This window comes from Hyla sarda, unplaced genomic scaffold (genome assembly GCF_029499605.1).
Source record: "Hyla sarda isolate aHylSar1 unplaced genomic scaffold, aHylSar1.hap1 scaffold_2582, whole genome shotgun sequence".
In the NCBI taxonomy this organism is placed as follows: Eukaryota; Metazoa; Chordata; class Amphibia; order Anura; family Hylidae; genus Hyla; species Hyla sarda.
In genome coordinates this window covers 21002-36675 of record NW_026609271.1, presented here as the reverse complement: position 1 = coordinate 36675, position 15674 = coordinate 21002, and the positions used below count along the sequence as shown (strand labels likewise).

The 15674-nt window shown below is 46.2% G+C and overlaps 7 non-coding genes across 7 annotated transcripts; all 7 read right to left on the bottom strand.

The window, feature by feature from the left end:
- Nucleotides 1–1505: 1505 nt before the first annotated feature.
- Nucleotides 1506–1699, bottom strand: LOC130324067 (U2 spliceosomal RNA). The gene has a single exon (XR_008869209.1). It is a non-coding gene; the product is annotated as a U2 spliceosomal RNA (small nuclear RNA).
- A 2093-nt stretch (nt 1700–3792) lies between these two features.
- Nucleotides 3793–3987, bottom strand: LOC130324068 (U2 spliceosomal RNA). Its single transcript, XR_008869210.1, has one exon. It is a non-coding gene; the product is annotated as a U2 spliceosomal RNA (small nuclear RNA).
- Nucleotides 3988–6090: 2103 nt separating this feature from the next.
- Nucleotides 6091–6281, bottom strand: LOC130324065 (U2 spliceosomal RNA). The gene has a single exon (XR_008869207.1). It is a non-coding gene; the product is annotated as a U2 spliceosomal RNA (small nuclear RNA).
- Nucleotides 6282–8371: 2090 nt separating this feature from the next.
- Nucleotides 8372–8562, bottom strand: LOC130324064 (U2 spliceosomal RNA). Its single transcript, XR_008869206.1, has one exon. It is a non-coding gene; the product is annotated as a U2 spliceosomal RNA (small nuclear RNA).
- Nucleotides 8563–10651: 2089 nt separating this feature from the next.
- Nucleotides 10652–10842, bottom strand: LOC130324062 (U2 spliceosomal RNA). Its single transcript, XR_008869205.1, has one exon. It is a non-coding gene; the product is annotated as a U2 spliceosomal RNA (small nuclear RNA).
- A 2105-nt stretch (nt 10843–12947) lies between these two features.
- Nucleotides 12948–13138, bottom strand: LOC130324061 (U2 spliceosomal RNA). The gene has a single exon (XR_008869204.1). It is a non-coding gene; the product is annotated as a U2 spliceosomal RNA (small nuclear RNA).
- A 2088-nt stretch (nt 13139–15226) lies between these two features.
- LOC130324060 (U2 spliceosomal RNA) lies at nt 15227–15417 on the bottom strand. The gene has a single exon (XR_008869203.1). It is a non-coding gene; the product is annotated as a U2 spliceosomal RNA (small nuclear RNA).
- Between the last annotated feature and the right edge of the window lie 257 nt (nt 15418–15674).

Here is a 15674-nt window from a genome sequence, read left to right as displayed (position 1 = left end):
TAGGAGTGACATCACAAATCCCTTTGGTTACATACACAACAAAGCTGGGTTGTTGTTGTATCACTCTGCAAGGCCTGTGGAAGTGAGTGACATCATAGCACTGTAGTTCTGAGGGTTCAAGATGATGCAACAATCTCCTGTTGCTTCTATGAAGGCCGTAATAGACGACATCACCAACAGCTCCATAGTCACATACACAGCAAAGGAGAGATGTTGTTTACACCTAGTGATGTCAGTGGTATTGAGTGACATCACAGCACAGTGCTAAGGCTCCTGGGCCTGGACACAGCAGCGCTGCAATATCTCAACGGAGAATACGTTTATATCTATGTGTGTGTGTGCGCATATATATATATATATATATCCCTTCTCTTCCTCTTACTTTTTTTTCACGTTTTTTTTACGTTTTTCTCCTTTTCGCCTCTTTTCTGGGCGTATTATTCTTCTTTTTCTTCTTTTTTTTCGTCTAATGCATACCCCATCAGTGCAGCAATGCTTATTCAATACCGCCAGCAGATGGAGACACTGGGGGATAATTTTCTAAGGATTTATACTGATTTTTCCTGTCTGAATTTGTCGCACAGAAAGTTGCAGGCCAAATATGTGTGACATTTCTGCGACTTTAGCTTCTAGAGCATTTTTACAACATTATACATAGGTGCTGAATACATAAAAAGCGACTGTTCAGCGACAGACAAGTCGCATCGGCTGAAAGTAGGCCAGAATGTCAGTCCATGTTGGAGCAGGTTTAGATACAGTCTAAAGCATAGATCTCAAAGTCTGTGCACAGAATGTTAGCAAGGGCCTCGCACCTTCTGATGCATCAGGTAGGTGCACAATAGCATAGCCTAACCCTCTGTACTTTGGTCTATATTGATGCGGGACATAGACAGCCAGCTGATGACCAATCCATTAGTGCAAATGGATGGCTGGAAGCATTTTGTCTTTGCCTTTGCAATACCACAGAAGCAATGCATGGTCAATGTACAGCAATGACACACCTGTGTGAACAGCCAGGAGACCCCCCCCCCCCCCCCCCCATGTTATGTTACATAGTTACATAGTTAGTACGGTCGAAAAAAGACATATGTCCATCACGTTCAACCAGGGAATTAAAGGGGTAGGGGTGTGGCGCGATATTGGGGGAAGGGATGAGATTTTTATATTTCTTCATAAGCATTAATCTTATTTTGTCAATTAGGAACATTCAGCACCCACCCGCTATCAAGGCAGCTGCCTATCATGTCATGCCCTAGCCTGCCACAGGTGTTGCTGGCTACTCAAATGATCCAATTAAGGAGGCCATTTAGTCAGCAGCAGCAGAAGTCCTGTGCCTGGACGCTCCAACAGGGGCCAGACACAAGCAGAAGCAGCAGAAGCAGCAGCAGCACCACCTTTTGTTTTTTGGCTGCAGCAGCAGCAAGGCCCCACAGGGCTGGCTAGCTGGCTAGCCAGCAAGCAGGTAGCAATGAAAGTAGGAATCTTTCTTTTTAACCCTGTAAGGGGGGTGGTGCACTGTACCCGAAGTATACTGCCATATCGGGTCAATGCATAGGGCGACGGAAGCAAGCTTCGAAATCGGCCCCCCGTTCTCAAAAATCCATTTAATATATGGTCCCCCAGATAGGGGACGTATCAGATATTAAACTGATAAGAACAGATACTACACTTGATCTTAGCCAAAAGGCCGAGAAGCGATAACCGTGAAAGGGGCGGGCCCAACAAGGTCCCCTTCATGGGCACTATCACTGCTTGCTGTCAGGGAGGCTGCCAGACAATTTTCCATGCACACTCTGGGCTGGGGGGGCAGTCAACCACCAGTACACACAGCAGAACCTAAACCCATACCATTATTGCTAAGCAGCAAGACAGGGGCCCATTGCACTCCCACGGGGCCTTTTTAAATGCAATCCATAACCCGGATTTGCCAGGAACCCTTCTTACTCCTCCTACTTGCATGTGACACCTGTGGCTTAGGATCTGCATAGGAAAACACACACACAAGCACACACCTACCTTTGTTGCCTGCAGATGCCTCCTTGGCTGTCCCCAAACGGTATCAAAACAACACCCACGGGAAGCTGTAAGCATAGAGGACATGCCTGCACCCCATTGGACTTACCTGTGTGGGTTAAATCCGGGTTATTTGACAACCTAGTGGCGGTGATGGTTCTGCTCAGGCAGAGCAGTGCTGATGCTCCTCATAAAGCTGTCGCTGCTGTGAAGGTTCTAGGTGACATCACAAATCCCTTATGGTTACATACACAACAAAGCTGGGTTGTTGTTGTTTACACTCTGCAAGGCCTGTGGAAGTGAGTGACATCATAGCACTGTAGTTCTGAGGGTTCAAGATGGATGCAACAATCTCCTGTTGCTTCTATGAAGGCCGGTAATAGACGACATCACCAAACAGCTCCATAGTCACATACACAGCAAAGGAGAGATGTTGTTTACACCTAGTGATGTCAGTGGTATTGAGTGACATCACAGCACAGTGCTAAGGCTCCTGGGCCTGGACACAGCAGCGGCTGCAATATCTCAACGGAGAATACGTTTATATCTATGTGTGTGTGTGCGCATATATATATATATATATATATATATATTTCTCCGCCGAAATCACTTTTAAACCCATTTCCACCTTTTTTTCCCTTCTCTTCCTCTTACTTTTTTTTCACGTTTTTTTACGTTTTTCTCCTTTTCGCCTCTTTTCTGGGCGTATTATTCTTCTTTTTCTTCTTTTTTTTTCGTCTAATGCATACCCCATCAGTGCAGCAATGCTTATTCAATACCGCCAGCAGATGGAGACACTGGGGGATAATTTTCTAAGGATTTATACTGATTTTTCCTGTCTGAATTTGTCGCACAGAAAGTTGCAGGCCAAATATGTGTGACATTTCTGCGACTTTAGCTTCTAGGAGCATTTTTACAACATTATACATAGGTGCTGAATACATAAAAAAGCGACTGTTCAGCGACAGACAAGTCGCATCGGCTGAAAGTAGGCCAGAATGTCAGTCCATGTTGGAGCAGGTTTAGATACAGTCTAAAGCATAGATCTCAAAGTCTGTGCACAGAATTTAGCAAGGGCCTCGCACCTTCTGATGCATCAGGTAGGTGCACAATAGCAATAGCCTAACCCTCTGTACTTTTGGTCTATATTGATGCGGGACATAGACAGCCAGCTGATGACCAATCCATTAGTGCAATGGATGGCTGGAAGCATTTGTCTTTGCCCTTTTGCAATACCACAGAAGCAATGCAATGGTCAATGTACAGCAATGACACAACCTGTGTGAACAGCCAGGAGGACCCCCCCCCCCCCCCCCCCCCATGTTATGTTACATAGTTACATAGTTAGTACGGTCGAAAAAAGACATATGTCCATCACGTTCAACCAGGGAATTAAGGGGTAGGGGTGTGGCGCGATATTGGGGAAGGGATGAGATTTTATATTTCTTCATAGCATTAATCTTATTTTGTCAATTAGGAACATTCAGCACCCACCCGCTATCAAGGCAGCTGCCTATCATGTCATAGCCCTACCTGCACAGGTGTGCTGGCTACTCAAATGATCCAATTAAGGAGGCCATTTAGTCAGCAGCAGCAGAAGTCCTGTGCCTGGACGCTCCAACAGGGGCCAGACACAAGCAGAAGCAGCAGAAGCAGCAGCAGCACCACCTTTTGTTTTTTGGCTGCAGCAGCAGCAAGGCCCACAGGGCTGGCTAGCTGGCTAGCCAGCAAGCAGGTAGCAATGAAAGTAGGAATCTTTCTTTTTAACTCTGTAAGGGGGGTGGTTGCACTGTACCCGAAGATACTGCCATATCGGGTCAATGCATAGGGCGACGGAAGCAAGCTTCGAAATCGGCCCCCCGTTCTCAAAAATCCATTTAATATATGGTCCCCAGATAGGGGGACGTATCAGATATTAAACTGATAAGAACAAGATACTGACACTTGATCTTAGCCAAAAGGCCGAGAAGCGATAACCGTGAAAGGGGCGGGGCCCAACAAGGTCCCCTTCATGGGCACTATCACTGCTTGCTGTCAGGGGAGGCTGCCAGACAATTTTCCATGCACACTCTGGGCTGGGGGGCAGTCAACCACCAGTACACACAGCAGAACCTAAACCCATACCATTATTGCTAAGCAGCAAGACAGGGGCCCCATTGCACTCCCACGGGGCCTTTTTAAATGCAATCCATAACCCGGATTTGCCAGGAACCCTTCTTACTCCTCCTACTTGCATGTGACACTGGGCTTAGGATCTGCATAGGAAACACACACACAAGCACACACCTACCTTTGTTGCCTGCAGTATGCCTCCTTGGCTGTCCCCAAACGGTATCAAACCCAACACCCACGGAAGCTGTAAGCATAGAGGACATGCCTGCACCCCATTGGACTTACCTGTGTGGGTTAAATCCGGGTTATTTGACAACCTATGGCGGTGATGGTTCTGCTCAGGCAGAGCAGTGCTGATGCTCCTCATAAAGCTGTCGCTGCTGTGAAGGTTCTAGGTGACATCACAAATCCCTTTGGTTACATACACAACAAAGCTGGGTTGTTGTTGTTTACACTCTGCAAGGCCTGTGGAAGTGAGTGACATCATAGCACTGTAGTTCTGAGGGTTCAAGATGGATGCAACAATCTCCTGTTGCTTCTATGAAGGCCGTAATAGACGACATCACCAAACAGCTCCATAGGTCACATACACAGCAAAGGAGAGATGTTGTTTACACCTAGTGATGTCAGTGGTATTGAGTGACATCACAGCACAGTGCTAAGGCTCCTGGGCCTGGACACAGCAGCTGGCTGCAATATCTCAACGGAGAATACGTTTTATATCTATGTGTGTGTGTGCGCATATATATATATATATAGTATATATATTATATATATAGTATATATATATTTCTCCGCCGAAATCACTTTTAAACCCATTTCCACCTTTTTTTCTCCTTCTCTTCCTCTTACTTTTTTTTTCACGTTTTTTTACGTTTTTCTCCTTTTCGCCTCTTTTCTGGGCGTATTATTCTTCTTTTTCTTCTTTTTTTTCGTCTAATGCATACCCCATCAGTGCAGCAATGCTTATTCAATACCGCCAGCAGATGGAGACACTGGGGGATAATTTTCTAAGGATTTATACTGATTTTTCCTGTCTGAATTTGTCGCACAGGAAAGTTGCAGGCCAAATATGTGTGACATTTCTGCGACTTTAGCTTCTAGAGCATTTTTACAACATTATACATAGGTGCTGAATACATAAAAAGCGACTGTTCAGCGACAGACAAGTCGCATCGGCTGAAAGTAGGCCAGAATGTCAGTCCATGTTGGAGCAGGTTTAGATACAGTCTAAAGCATAGATCTCAAAGTCTGTGCACAGAATTTAGCAAGGGCCTCGCACCTTCTGATGCATCAGGTAGGTGCACAATAGCATAGCCTAACCCTCTGTACTTTGGTCTATATTGATGCGGGACATAGACAGCCAGCTGATGACCAATCCATTAGTGCAATGGATGGCTGGAAGCATTTGTCTTTGCCTTTGCAATACCACAGAAGCAATGCATGGTCAATGTACAGCAATGACACACCTGTGTGAACAGCCAGGAGACCCCCCCCCCCCCCCCCCCATGTTATGTTACATAGTTACATAGTTAGTACGGTCGAAAAAAGACATATGTCCATCACGTTCAACCAGGGAATTAAGGGGTAGGGGTGTGGCGCGATATTGGGGAAGGGATGAGATTTTATATTTCTTCATAAGCATTAATCTTATTTTGTCAATTAGGAACATTCAGCACCCACCCGCTATCAAGGCAGCTGCCTATCATGTCATGCCCTACCTGCACAGGTGTGCTGGCTACTCAAATGATCCAATTAAGGAGGCCATTTAGTCAGCAGCAGCAGAAGTCCTGTGCCTGGACGCTCCAACAGGGGCCAGACACAAGCAGAAGCAGCAGAAGCAGCAGCAGCACCACCTTTTGTTTTTTGGCTGCAGCAGCAGCAAGGCCCACAGGGCTGGCTAGCTGGCTAGCCAGCAAGCAGGTAGCAATGAAAGTAGGAATCTTTCTTTTTAACCCTGTAAGGGGGTGGTGCACTGTACCCGAAGATACTGCCATATCGGGTCAATGCATAGGGCGACGGAAGCAAGCTTCGAAATCGGCCCCCGTTCTCAAAAATCCATTTAATATATGGTCCCCAGATAGGGGACGTATCAGATATTAAACTGATAAGAACAGATACTACACTTGATCTTAGCCAAAAGGCCGAGAAGCGATAACCGTGAAAGGGGGCGGGCCCAACAAGGTCCCCTTCATGGGCACTATCACTGCTTGCTGTCAGGGAGGCTGCCAGACAATTTTCCATGCACACTCTGGGCTGGGGGGCAGTCAACCACCAGTACACACAGCAGAACCTAAACCCATACCATTATTGCTAAGCAGCAAGACAGGGGCCCATTGCACTCCCACGGGGCCTTTTTAAATGCAATCCATAACCCGGATTTGCCAGGAACCCTTCTTACTCCTCCTACTTGCATGTGACACTGGGCTTAGGATCTGCATAGGAAACACACACACAAGCACACACCTACCTTTGTTGCCTGCAGATGCCTCCTTGGCTGTCCCCAAACGGTATCAAACCAACACCCACGGGAAGCTGTAAGCATAGAGGACATGCCTGCACCCCATTGGACTTACCTGTGTGGGTTAAATCCGGGTTATTTGACAACCTATGGCGGTGATGGTTCTGCTCAGGCAGAGCAGTGCTGATGCTCCTCATAAAGCTGTCGCTGCTGTGAAGGTTCTAGGTGACATCACAAATCCCTTTGGTTACATACACAACAAAGCTGGGTTGTTGTTGTTTACACTCTGCAAGGCCTGTGGAAGTGAGTGACATCATAGCACTGTAGTTCTGAGGGTTCAAGATGGATGCAACAATCTCCTGTTGCTTCTATGAAGGCCGTAATAGACGACATCACCAAACAGCTCCATAGTCACATACACAGCAAAGGAGAGATGTTGTTTACACCTAGTGATGTCAGTGGTATTGAGTGACATCACAGCACAGTGCTAAGGCTCCTGGGCCTGGACACAGCAGCGGCTGCAATATCTCAACGGAGAATACGTTTATATCTATGTGTGTGTGTGCGCATATATATATATATATATATATATATATATATATATATATATATATATTTCTCCGCCGAAATCACTTTTAAACCCATTTCCACTTTTTTTTCCCTTCTCTTCCTCTTACTTTTTTTTCACGTTTTTTTACGTTTTTCTCCTTTTCGCCTCTTTTCTGGGCGTATTATTCTTCTTTTTCTTCTTTTTTTTCGTCTAATGCATACCCCATCAGTGCAGCAATGCTTATTCAATACCGCCAGCAGATGGAGACACTGGGGGATAATTTTCTAAGGATTTATACTGATTTTTCCTGTCTGAATTTGTCGCACAGAAAGTTGCAGGCCAAATATGTGTGACATTTCTGCGACTTTAGCTTCTAGAGCATTTTTACAACATTATACATAGGTGCTGAATACATAAAAAGCGACTGTTCAGCGACAGACAAGTCGCATCGGCTGAAAGTAGGCCAGAATGTCAGTCCATGTTGGAGCAGGTTTAGATACAGTCTAAAGCATAGATCTCAAAGTCTGTGCACAGAATTTAGCAAGGGCCTCGCACCTTCTGATGCATCAGGTAGGTGCACAATAGCATAGCCTAACCCTCTGTACTTTGGTCTATATTGATGCGGGACATAGACAGCCAGCTGATGACCAATCCATTAGTGCAATGGATGGCTGGAAGCATTTGTCTTTGCCTTTGCAATACCACAGAAGCAATGCATGGTCAATGTACAGCAATGACACACCTGTGTGAACAGCCAGGAGACCCCCCCCCCCCCCCATGTTATGTTACATAGTTACATAGTTAGTACGGTCGAAAAAAGACATATGTCCATCACGTTTAACCAGGGAATTAAGGGGTAGGGGTGTGGCGCGATATTGGGGAAGGGATGAGATTTTATATTTCTTCATAAGCATTAATCTTATTTTGTCAATTAGGAACATTCAGCACCCACCCGCTATCAAGGCAGCTGCCTATCATGTCATGCCCTACCTGCACAGGTGTGCTGGCTACTCAAATGATCCAATTAAGGAGGCCATTTAGTCAGCAGCAGCAGAAGTCCTGTGCCTGGACGCTCCAACAGGGGCCAGACACAAGCAGAAGCAGCAGAAGCAGCAGCAGCACCACCTTTTGTTTTTTTGGCTGCAGCAGCAGCAAGGCCCACAGGGCTGGCTAGCTGGCTAGCCAGCAAGCAGGTAGCAATGAAAGTAGGAATCTTTCTTTTTAACTCTGTAAGGGGGTGGTGCACTGTACCCGAAGATACTGCCATATCGGGTCAATGCATAGGGCGACGGAAGCAAGCTTCGAAATCGGCCCCCGTTCTCAAAAATCCATTTAATATATGGTCCCCAGATAGGGGACGTATCAGATATTAAACTGATAAGAACAGATACTACACTTGATCTTAGCCAAAAGGCCGAGAAGCGATAACCGTGAAAGGGGCGGGCCCAACAAGGTCCCCTTCATGGGCACTATCACTGCTTGCTGTCAGGGAGGCTGCCAGACAATTTTCCATGCACACTCTGGGCTGGGGGGCAGTCAACCACCAGTACACACAGCAGAACCTAAACCCATACCATTATTGCTAAGCAGCAAGACAGGGGCCCATTGCACTCCCACGGGGCCTTTTTAAATGCAATCCATAACCCGGATTTGCCAGGAACCCTTCTTACTCCTCCTACTTGCATGTGACACTGGGCTTAGGATCTGCATAGGAAAACACACACACAAGCACACACCTACCTTTGTTGCCTGCAGATGCCTCCTTGGCTGTCCCCAAACGGTATCAAACCAACACCCACGGGAAGCTGTAAGCATAGAGGACATGCCTGCACCCCATTGGACTTACCTGTGTGGGTTAAATCCGGGTTATTTGACAACCTATGGCGGTGATGGTTCTGCTCAGGCAGAGCAGTGCTGATGCTCCTCATAAAGCTGTCGCTGCTGTGAAGGTTCTAGGTGACATCACAAATCCCTTTGGTTACATACACAACAAAGCTGGGTTGTTGTTGTTTACACTCTGCAAGGCCTGTGGAAGTGAGTGACATCATAGCACTGTAGTTCTGAGGGTTCAAGATGGATGCAACAATCTCCTGTTGCTTCTATGAAGGCCGTAATAGACGACATCACCAAACAGCTCCATAGTCACATACACAGCAAAGGAGAGATGTTGTTTACACCTAGTGATGTCAGTGGTATTGAGTGACATCACAGCACAGTGCTAAGGCTCCTGGGCCTGGACACAGCAGCGGCTGCAATATCTCAACGGAGAATACGTTTATATCTATGTGTGTGTGTGCGCATATATATATATATATATATATATATATATATATATATATATATTTCTCCGCCGAAATCACTTTTAAACCCATTTCCACCTTTTTTTCCCTTCTCTTCCTCTTACTTTTTTTTCACGTTTTTTTACGTTTTTCTCCTTTTCGCCTCTTTTCTGGGCGTATTATTCTTCTTTTTCTTCTTTTTTTTCGTCTAATGCATACCCCATCAGTGCAGCAATGCTTATTCAATACCGCCAGCGCCAGCAGATGGAGACACTGGGGGATAATTTTCTAAGGATTTATACTGATTTTTCCTGTCTGAATTTGTCGCACAGAAAGTTGCAGGCCAAATATGTGTGACATTTCTGCGACTTTAGCTTCTAGAGCATTTTTACAACATTATACATAGGTGCTGAATACATAAAAAGCGACTGTTCAGCGACAGACAAGTCGCATCGGCTGAAAGTAGGCCAGAATGTCAGTCCATGTTGGAGCAGGTTTAGATACAGTCTAAAGCATAGATCTCAAAGTCTGTGCACAGAATTTAGCAAGGGCCTCGCACCTTCTGATGCATCAGGTAGGTGCACAATAGCATAGCCTAACCCTCTGTACTTTGGTCTATATTGATGCGGGACATAGACAGCCAGCTGATGACCAATCCATTAGTGCAATGGATGGCTGGAAGCATTTGTCTTTGCCTTTGCAATACCACAGAAGCAATGCATGGTCAATGTACAGCAATGACACACCTGTGTGAACAGCCAGGAGACCCCCCCCCCCCCATGTTATGTTACATAGTTACATAGTTAGTACGGTCGAAAAAAGACATATGTCCATCACGTTCAACCAGGGAATTAAGGGGTAGGGGTGTGGCGCGATATTGGGGAAGGGATGAGATTTTATATTTCTTCATAAGCATTAATCTTATTTTGTCAATTAGGAACATTCAGCACCCACCCGCTATCAAGGCAGCTGCCTATCATGTCATGCCCTACCTGCACAGGTGTGCTGGCTACTCAAATGATCCAATTAAGGAGGCCATTTAGTCAGCAGCAGCAGAAGTCCTGTGCCTGGACGCTCCAACAGGGGCCAGACACAAGCAGAAGCAGCAGAAGCAGCAGCAGCACCACCTTTTGTTTTTTGGCTGCAGCAGCAGCATGGCCCACAGGGCTGGCTAGCTGGCTAGCCAGCAAGCAGGTAGCAATGAAAGTAGGAATCTTTCTTTTTAACCCTGTAAGGGGGTGGTGCACTGTACCCGAAGATACTGCCATATCGGGTCAATGCATAGGGCGACGGAAGCAAGCTTCGAAATCGGCCCCCGTTCTCAAAAATCCATTTAATATATGGTCCCCAGATAGGGGACGTATCAGATATTAAACTGATAAGAACAGATACTACACTTGATCTTAGCCAAAAGGCCGAGAAGCGATAACCGTGAAAGGGGCGGGCCCAACAAGGTCCCCTTCATGGGCACTATCACTGCTTGCTGTCAGGGAGGCTGCCAGACAATTTTCCATGCACACTCTGGGCTGGGGGGCAGTCAACCACCAGTACACACAGCAGAACCTAAACCCATACCATTATTGCTAAGCAGCAAGACAGGGGCCCATTGCACTCCCACGGGGCCTTTTTAAATGCAATCCATAACCCGGATTTGCCAGGAACCCTTCTTACTCCTCCTACTTGCATGTGACACTGGGCTTAGGATCTGCATAGGAAACACACACACAAGCACACACCTACCTTTGTTGCCTGCAGATGCCTCCTTGGCTGTCCCCAAACGGTATCAAACCAACACCCACGGGAAGCTGTAAGCATAGAGGACATGCCTGCACCCCATTGGACTTACCTGTGTGGGTTAAATCCGGGTTATTTGACAACCTATGGCGGTGATGGTTCTGCTCAGGCAGAGCAGTGCTGATGCTCCTCATAAAGCTGTCGCTGCTGTGAAGGTTCTAGGTGACATCACAAATCCCTTTGGTTACATACACAACAAAGCTGGGTTGTTGTTGTTTACACTCTGCAAGGCCTGTGGAAGTGAGTGACATCATAGCACTGTAGTTCTGAGGGTTCAAGATGGATGCAACAATCTCCTGTTGCTTCTATGAAGGCCGTAATAGACGACATCACCAAACAGCTCCATAGTCACATACACAGCAAAGGAGAGATGTTGTTTACACCTAGTGATGTCAGTGGTATTGAGTGACATCACAGCACAGTGCTAAGGCTCCTGGGCCTGGACACAGCAGCGGCTGCAATATCTCAACGGAGAATACGTTTATATCTATGTGTGTGTGTGCGCATATATATATATATATATATATATATATATATATATATATATATATATATATATATATTTCTCCGCCGAAATCACTTTTAAACCCATTTCCACCTTTTTTTCCCTTCTCTTCCTCTTACTTTTTTTTCACGTTTTTTTACGTTTTTCTCCTTTTCGCCTCTTTTCTGGGCGTATTATTCTTCTTTTTCTTCTTTTTTTTCGTCTAATGCATACCCCATCAGTGCAGCAATGCTTATTCAATACCGCCAGCAGATGGAGACACTGGGGGATAATTTTCTAAGGATTTATACTGATTTTTCCTGTCTGAATTTGTCGCACAGAAAGTTGCAGGCCAAATATGTGTGACATTTCTGCGACTTTAGCTTCTAGAGCATTTGAGCATTTTTACAACATTATACATAGGTGCTGAATACATAAAAAGCGACTGTTCAGCGACAGACAAGTCGCATCGGCTGAAAGTAGGCCAGAATGTCAGTCCATGTTGGAGCAGGTTTAGATACAGTCTAAAGCATAGATCTCAAAGTCTGTGCACAGAATTTAGCAAGGGCCTCGCACCTTCTGATGCATCAGGTAGGTGCACAATAGCATAGCCTAACCCTCTGTACTTTGGTCTATATTGATGCGGGACATAGACAGCCAGCTGATGACCAATCCATTAGTGCAATGGATGGCTGGAAGCATTTGTCTTTGCCTTTGCAATACCACAGAAGCAATGCATGGTCAATGTACAGCAATGACACACCTGTGTGAACAGCCAGGAGACCCCCCCCCCCCCCATGTTATGTTACATAGTTACATAGTTAGTACGGTCGAAAAAAGACATATGTCCATCACGTTCAACCAGGGAATTAAGGGGTAGGGGTGTGGCGCGATATTGGGGAAGGGATGAGATTTTATATTTCTTCATAAGCATTAATCTTATTTTGTCAATTAGGAACATTCAGCACCCACCCGCTATCAAGGCAGCTGCCTATCATGTCATGCCCTACCTGCACAGGTGTGCTGGCTACTCAAATGATCCAATTAAGGAGGCCATTTAGTCAGCAGCAGCAGAAGTCCTGTGCCTGGACGCTCCAACAGGGGCCAGACACAAGCAGAAGCAGCAGAAGCAGCAGCAGCACCACCTTTTGTTTTTTGGCTGCAGCAGCAGCAAGGCCCACAGGGCTGGCTAGCTGGCTAGCCAGCAAGCAGGTAGCAATGAAAGTAGGAATCTTTCTTTTTAACCCTGTAAGGGGGTGGTGCACTGTACCCGAAGATACTGCCATATCGGGTCAATGCATAGGGCGACGGAAGCAAGCTTCGAAATCGGCCCCCGTTCTCAAAAATCCATTTAATATATGGTCCCCAGATAGGGGACGTATCAGATATTAAACTGATAAGAACAGATACTACACTTGATCTTAGCCAAAAGGCCGAGAAGCGATAACCGTGAAAGGGGCGGGCCCAACAAGGTCCCCTTCATGGGCACTATCACTGCTTGCTGTCAGGGAGGCTGCCAGACAATTTTCCATGCACACTCTGGGCTGGGGGGCAGTCAACCACCAGTACACACAGCAGAACCTAAACCCATACCATTATTGCTAAGCAGCAAGACAGGGGCCCATTGCACTCCCACGGGGCCTTTTTAAATGCAATCCATAACCCGGATTTGCCAGGAACCCTTCTTACTCCTCCTACTTGCATGTGACACTGGGCTTAGGATCTGCATAGGAAACACACACACAAGCACACACCTACCTTTGTTGCCTGCAGATGCCTCCTTGGCTGTCCCCAAACGGTATCAAACCAACACCCACGGGAAGCTGTAAGCATAGAGGACATGCCTGCACCCCATTGGACTTACCTGTGTGGGTTAAATCCGGGTTATTTGACAACCTATGGCGGTGATGGTTCTGCTCAGGCAGAGCAGTGCTGATGCTCCTCATAAAGCTGTCGCTGCTGTGAAGGTTCTAGGTGACATCACAAATCCCTTTGGTTACATACACAACAAAGCTGGGTTGTTGTTGTTTACACTCTGCAAGGCCTGTGGAAGTGAGTGACATCATAGCACTGTAGTTCTGAGGGTTCAAGATGGATGCAACAATCTCCTGTTGCTTCTATGAAGGCCGTAATAGACGACATCACCAAACAGCTCCATAGTCACATACACAGCAAAGGAGAGATGTTGTTTACACCTAGTGATGTCAGTGGTATTGAGTGACATCACAGCACAGTGCTAAGGCTCCTGGGCCTGGACACAGCAGCGGCTGCAATATCTCAACGGAGAATACGTTTATATCTATGTGTGTGTGTGCGCATATATATATATATATATATATATATATATATATATATATATATTTCTCCGCCGAAATCACTTTTAAACCCATTTCCACCTTTTTTTCCCTTCTCTTCCTCTTACTTTTTTTTCACGTTTTTTTACGTTTTTCTCCTTTTCGCCTCTTTTCTGGGCGTATTATTCTTCTTTTTCTTCTTTTTTTTTCGTCTAATGCATACCCCATCAGTGCAGCAATGCTTATTCAATACCGCCAGCAGATGGAGACACTGGGGGATAATTTTCTAAGGATTTATACTGATTTTTCCTGTCTGAATTTGTCGCACAGAAAGTTGCAGGCCAAATATGTGTGACATTTCTGCGACTTTAGCTTCTAGAGCATTTTTACAACATTATACATAGGTGCTGAATACATAAAAAGCGACTGTTCAGCGACAGACAAGTCGCATCGGCTGAAAGTAGGCCAGAATGTCAGTCCATGTTGGAGCAGGTTTAGATACAGTCTAAAGCATAGATCTCAAAGTCTGTGCACAGAATTTAGCAAGGGCCTCGCACCTTCTGATGCATCAGGTAGGTGCACAATAGCATAGCCTAACCCTCTGTACTTTGGTCTATATTGATGCGGGACATAGACAGCCAGCTGATGACCAATCCATTAGTGCAATGGATGGCTGGAAGCATTTGTCTTTGCCTTTGCAATACCACAGAAGCAATGCATGGTCAATGTACAGCAATGACACACCTGTGTGAACAGCCAGGAGACCCCCCCCCCCCCCCCCCATGTTATGTTACATAGTTACATAGTTAGTACGGTCGAAAAAAGACATATGTCCATCACGTTCAACCAGGGAATTAAGGGGTAGGGGTGTGGCGCGATATTGGGGAAGGGATGAGATTTTATATTTCTTCATAAGCATTAATCTTATTTTGTCAATTAGGAACATTCAGCACCCACCCGCTATCAAGGCAGCTGCCTATCATGTCATGCCCTACCTGCACAGGTGTGCTGGCTACTCAAATGATCCAATTAAGGAGGCCATTTAGTCAGCAGCAGCAGAAGTCCTGTGCCTGGACGCTCCAACAGGGGCCAGACACAAGCAGAAGCAGCAGAAGCAGCAGCAGCACCACCTTTTGTTTTTTGGCTGCAGCAGCAGCAAGGCCCACAGGGCTGGCTAGCTGGCTAGCCAGCAAGCAGGTAGCAATGAAAGTAGGAATCTTTCTTTTTAACCCTGTAAGGGGGTGGTGCACTGTACCCGAAGATACTGCCATATCGGGTCAATGCATAGGGCGACGGAAGCAAGCTTCGAAATCGGCCCCCGTTCTCAAAAATCCATTTAATATATGGTCCCCAGATAGGGGACGTATCAGATATTAAACTGATAAGAACAGATACTACACTTGATCTTAGCCAAAAGGCCGAGAAGCGATAACCGTGAAAGGGGCGGGCCCAACAAGGTCCCCTTCATGGGCACTATCACTGCTTGCTGTCAGGGAGGCTGCCAGACAATTTTCCATGCACACTCTGGGCTGGGGGGCAGTCAACCACCAGTACACACAGCAGAACCTAAACCCATACCATTATTGCTAAGCAGCAAGACAGGGGCCCATTGCACTCCCACGGGGCCTTTTTAAATGCAATCCATAACCCGGATTTGCCAGGAACCCTTCTTACTCCTCCTACTTGC